Source organism: Triticum aestivum, chromosome 4A (assembly GCF_018294505.1).
Source record: "Triticum aestivum cultivar Chinese Spring chromosome 4A, IWGSC CS RefSeq v2.1, whole genome shotgun sequence".
In the NCBI taxonomy this organism is placed as follows: Eukaryota; Viridiplantae; Streptophyta; class Magnoliopsida; order Poales; family Poaceae; genus Triticum; species Triticum aestivum.
Window position 1 is genome coordinate 349403296 of NC_057803.1, and position 5839 is coordinate 349409134.

Genomic DNA, 5839 nt, shown 5'->3' on the forward strand with positions numbered 1-5839 from the left:
AAAGGAAGAAGAATAAGAATAAGAAGAAAGTTGAAAAACAGAACAAGAAAGGAAGAAGGAGAAGAGGAGGAGGAGGAAGGAGAAGAAAGAAAAAGGAGAACAATAAAAGAAGAGAGGTGGAGAAGAAGAAGATGGAAAGGAAAAGGAAGAATGCATCATTGTTTAATTATAGAGGCTGATGATCGAAAAGTTGACCTTTCTTAGGAGTAGCATCTTCAAATAAGTAACCCTTCCTGTCTTCAAATAAAATAACATAACAACATAACTCAGAACGGTAATATAAACAAGAATGCATCTTCGAGGACGAGAGCTTTTTTCAAGTGTTTATTTGCTGCTTCCTCATAAGCAAGAAGACATCTCTGAGGACAGAACATCATTTTAGTAGGATGTAACAATCATTAGTCTTCGAGAAGAATGATATTAAATAACATAGTGGCATGTGATGTATTTTCATACCAAAAATGCATTTGGCACTAGTCCTCACTTAACAACATCATGGGTGGGAAGCGGGAACTTCGGAAGTGCATTGGTGTAGTTGATTATCTTCTGCTTAAAATTTATGTTGCTATAATGTTGTAAGGGTACTAATTGGTCTCTTCTGCTGCTTATCAGAGATGGGGGGAAGCAGCCACCGCCGCTCTGCCTCACCGGAGTATGAGTTGGATGCATTCGAGTTCTTCAGCATCATACTTGGGACTTCAGTATCAGCCACGAGGAAGGTATATAAAACGAGAGATCTCCCCTTCACCCATCTCATTATGATAACTCTGTTGTTTGCTACATCACTCCTTGTCCCAAATTGCAGAGGCTGGCTGACACTTTTATGAACATGTTGGGTGAAGATCTGCCAGATAATGTGAAGCTCCCACAGGCCCGCAGTGGGGTTCGCAGGCTGTGGGACGTGGAGTTGGTGATCGAGGAGGGCCACATGTACCTGTGCCGTTGCTGGGAGAAGTTATACAGTGCCTACGACCTAGGGACCGGGTACTTTCTTCTCTTCAGGTACGATGATGACACCACAATGCTCATTATGAAGGTTTTCAACGCGATTATGTGTCGCATGCGCTACGCTGACGACGAAGATGCCAGTGTGTTCTGCCTCTTCTTATTCCTCTACATTTGGCTTTGTCTCACATTGATTGTTAACAGTCATTGTTGCATTTGGACAGGCAATGGGAGCAGCAGCACCGACACTGGCTACAACCAAAGCAGCAGCGATTATGTATGTAGCAAAAGCAACAGCGATTCTGGCTTTAGCGAAAGCAGCAGCGATTCTGGCAGCAGCAAAGACAACAAGAAGGATGATCCAGACTGGAGTGCGGGAGAAGAGGAGTAGAGTGGGGATGAGGAGCTGCAGGATGACGATGGGCATCAGGCTGAGGATGACCTAGCGCTGGTGGTGGCTGACGAATGGCAAGAGATGGTGGTGGCTGACCATGGGCAAGAGATGATGGTGGCTGACCATGGGCAAGAGATGGTGGTGGCTGAGGATGACCTAGCGATGGTCGTGCCCGTCCTGCCTGAAGGTGGCTTCACGATGGTGGTGATGCCTGACAATGACCACGCACCGGTGGTGGTGTCGGCGATCCCACAGCTGGGCGACATGACCATGCCAATTGTGGTAGAAGAATACATCCCACAACTGCCTCCACCGCCTCGCCGCTCTTGGCGCATCACGCTGAGGAAGGAGAAGGAGAAGAACAATGAGAACTGAACTATGTCAGGTATGTCAGATCTCCAAAATAATATGTATATACTTAGTTACCTATGTTATCTCTAATATGCTTAGTTTCCTATAGGTTAGCTCCAAAATTACTTATGTTAGCACAAAATGATCAAGTTTACATAATAAGCTTATAGTCTTCTTCTTGTTCTTCTTCTTTTCCAAAATGACATATGTTAGCTTCATTTTACCTAAGTTGGCTCTAATATGCTAACTTAGAGCTTATATACTTAGTTTCCTATAGGTTAGCTCCAAAATAACTTATGTTAGCACAAAATGATCAAGTTTACATAATAAGCTTATAGTCTTCTTCTTATTCTTCTTCTTTTCCAAAATGACATCGGTTAGCTTCATTTTACCTAAGTTGGCTCTAATATGCTAACTTAGAGAGCTTATATGCTTAGTTTCCTATAGGTTAGCTCCAAAATTACTTATGTTAGCACAAAATGATCAAGTTTACATAATAAGCTTATAGTCTTCTTCTTATTCTTCTTATTCTTCTTCTTATTCTTCTTCTAGTATTCTTCTAGTGTTCTTCTTCTTCTAGTATTCTTCTAGTATTCTTCTTCTTCTTCTCTTCTTCTTCTTCTTCTTCTTCTAACTTCTTGTTTATCATTTTGCAAATTTGATTTAATTCACGGAAGCTTGCATGGATGGAGTGCTTCTTTTCCATTTGTGTTTTTATTTTGTATCAATGTGAAACTTTTGTAATATGTAATGATGGAACTATGTGTTGGCTATGTATGTATATATGATGAAACTTGTGTGTTGGATATGATTGTTATATGGATGCTTGTTGTATATATATGTGTTGGATATCTCATATGTGAAATAGTGACCTGAGATTAAGAAAAAAGAAAAAAAATTTAAAAAAATGTTACTAATGGCGCACTTCCATGAGGTGCGCCATTAGTATACCAGATACTAATGGCGCACCTGTGGTGCGCCATTACTAAAATATTCTAGTGGCATGGTACTAATGGCGCACCTGTAGTGCCCCATTAGTAGCCAAAACAGGTGCGCCATTAGTAGGCCTTTTCCTAGTAGTGCATCACCGTCCAGCAAGCCTACGATGGAATTACTCATGCACGGCGGTGAGCATCATGAAATTGGTGATGGAGGATGGTTGATGATGATGACGGAGACGAATCCCCGTCTTCGGAGCCCCGAACGCACTCCAGATCAGCCCTCCCGAGAGGTTTTAGGGCTTGGCGGTGGCTCCGTATCGTAAAACGCGATGATTTCTTCTCTCTGTTTTTTTTTCTCACCGAAAGCAAATATATAGAGTTGGAGTTGGTGTCGGAGGGCATCCAGGGGTCCCACGAGGTAGGGAGGCGCGCCCTAGGGGGGGGGGCGCCCCCACCCTCGTGGACAGGGTGTGGGCCCCCTGGTCTTCATCTTTGGCGAGGAATTTTTATTATTTTTTCTAAGATGTTTCGTGGAGTTTCAGGTCATTCCGAGAATATTTGTTTTCTGCACATAATACAACACCATGGCAATTCTGCTGGAAACAATGTCAGTCCGTGTTAGTTCCATTCAAATCATACAAGTTAGACTCCAAAACAAGGGCAAAAGTGTTTGGAAACGTATCAGGTACCACTTGCGTGATTCTAGAGAAGAAGGCTGTGTCCCGACCGCAAGGCGGTTAAATTCCACTGGTGCTTGCTAGCCAGTCAAGAACGACTCGAAGACCGTGGGAAGGTCTTCATGCTACGCCAAAGACGACGATGGCTCCATACCGGGTGGTAATACACAGGTATAGGATTTCCTATAATGATGTGCAACTGTATATTTCAGAGAAATAGCTCAGTTCAAGAGGAAGGCGGAAACAGTTCTGGTTTTATTAACCTGATTCCTATTCATTTACCGGTAAAGGAAGGAATTGTTATCTATTTCTCGAGGCAATTATACTCATATCGACAATATGAACTGCATGAGAATTAGCATATAGAAAGAAAGCTTTACCGAATACAGGTCTAGTAGGTATAGAGCCGTAAGCGTGGTGGGGGTGCCGGTGCTTAGGCAGATGCCCCATTGTTCATGATGTTGCAACGAATCCAGTGGATCATCCTCATGGAGGAGGTGAGGGGCGCACGAAAGGAGGTAGACCTTCGGTGTCACCTTGGGGAAAGCTCACCAAAGCAGGATTTCAGGCAGTAGTAGGGATGGTCAAACTTTAGATGTCAAATGCCACCAATTTTTCTGCTCAAGTTAGAACGTAGTTTTTCAAAGTGAATTGGCCAGTTCCTTTCAAAAGGAGACTGGTTTATTTTTATAAGCGATTTTCTTCACTTTAGATTTGTTATCGTAATTTCTCTTTTATTTATAGGTTGTTATTTATTATTTCGATTTTTGATAAACGAAACGAATCCAAGCCCGACAAGTAGAATTCCATTCGGTACCTTTGGGGTTTTCTTTTTCCTTCTGGATGACGACGTCACCATGTCTCCTTATTGTTATTGTGATGGTGACGAGGAACAAAGGGCCGGGAAGATCATCGAAATTACCTCTAGCCCGCAGCCAGAGGGGGTCATCGACACAACGCCAACCCTGGTGGTGGGGCACTTCGAAGGTCTGGAGATCCTCCTTGAGATTCCCCATTTACCGGAAATGCCACCCGCAGGTCCTTCCTTAGCTACATAAGAAAGGGAGCAAGCCCCCTAGCCTAAACCTCGATCCATCCCAGAGTAGCCACCGGCTGTACGGCGGCGAACGGGGGGCAAACTCCTCAAAACGAAGTTCTACTTTGTCTTTGGAAGAATTGGAAGAATCGGACTCTAAGTTTAAAGTAGGAGTAGAGTCTTTAGAGGCTCGTTTAGAAGGAATAAAGAGAAAAAAAGCAACTGCAAGCGTTCGGGGCTTCTCCTTTTGAGACCGCGAAAGCAGAGCTGGTTACGTCCATTGGGGAAAATTCCCAGTTTCATGTGGGACTGCTTTTGTCTCTGGATGTCAAATGCCCCTTGACGGGCAAACGGGAGGCTCTCAAAAAGACGATAGAGGCCATGTTGAAATGCCAAGGAAAGCCCACAGACTCCCTAGCGTCTCTACTTGACCTAAAATGCGATCTCGAGGACCCAAAAAACTCGAGACCGCTCTCCGTCCATATTTAGGATGGTTAGGGCGATTTTTGAAGAAATAAAAATCTTCTGTCAATTTATCCACACTTCCATGACTTCTAGAGGAAAGCTAACTGCTTGCTGGCTGGGAGCTGTATGAGCGGTAACGTCCACGTACGGCTCCGTGAGAAGGTGGACGGAAATGGCCTTGTTGTACCTCACTCCCGTCTTCAATGGGGTGTGCTCTTCTTTTAGGAGAGTATGCCAATATGATCTTAATGAGGTGTGGGGCTTTGCATCTGACATTCGTTGGGATTTCCTCTACGGGAGCCCGCGTCCGGCCTTTTTGTGCAATAAACCCCTCCGGCCGAAGACTAGTGATAGGTGGTCCCGCGGAGCTTTCGGAGAAGGGTAGCCTAGTGTGAGCACAACAATGAACCGCGGCGAACCCTTACACGACCCTTCTAAGATAAGGGGGGAGATCCTCAGTAGTGGTGACCCTTTGACTCTTCCACTGACTTATATATGTATCAAATGCTCATACGGGAAAGTGAACTCCTGGGTCTGGAACCTGGGGGGTTGCTCCGAGAAAAAATCCTTTCTTTCTCGTCCACTCTAGGGGGTGCAGACACACCTGCGCAGATTACAGGTGACGGTTACAAGAATGGCGGGGAAGTGAAGAGTACCCAACGACATTCAGCGATGAATGTAGACCCATTGGGCGGGGATAATCATTCCGGTCCTGGGAGAGGTGGTGACACCAGTCTGAGCTGAGGGAAGCCAGGCAATTGAGTCACTAAAACGACCGCAGGAGGCGCACCCTAAGCCCAGCTTCTCGGAGCTGCTATTGCGAAATACGGCTTCCCTAATATCCAAATTTCAACAAGGGGGCTGGGTTGCTCGCCTTCATAGAAAGGCGACCGAGCCTAGATTAGATGTTCGCCGTTTTATATAATAGAAAGAGAAGGTAAAGGGGGGGGTTGGAGATTCTTGAAAGAATGCATGGCTTCCTCCTATTCCGCTTCAACAGAAGCCCTTAAAATCCTGCTGCTATGGCAGC

General features: G+C 44.9%; 1 pseudogene; it reads right to left on the bottom strand.

Moving 5' to 3' along the window:
• Positions 1-4872: 4872 nt before the first annotated feature.
• LOC123082005 (uncharacterized) lies at positions 4873-5475 on the bottom strand (annotated as a pseudogene).
• Between the last annotated feature and the right edge of the window lie 364 nt (positions 5476-5839).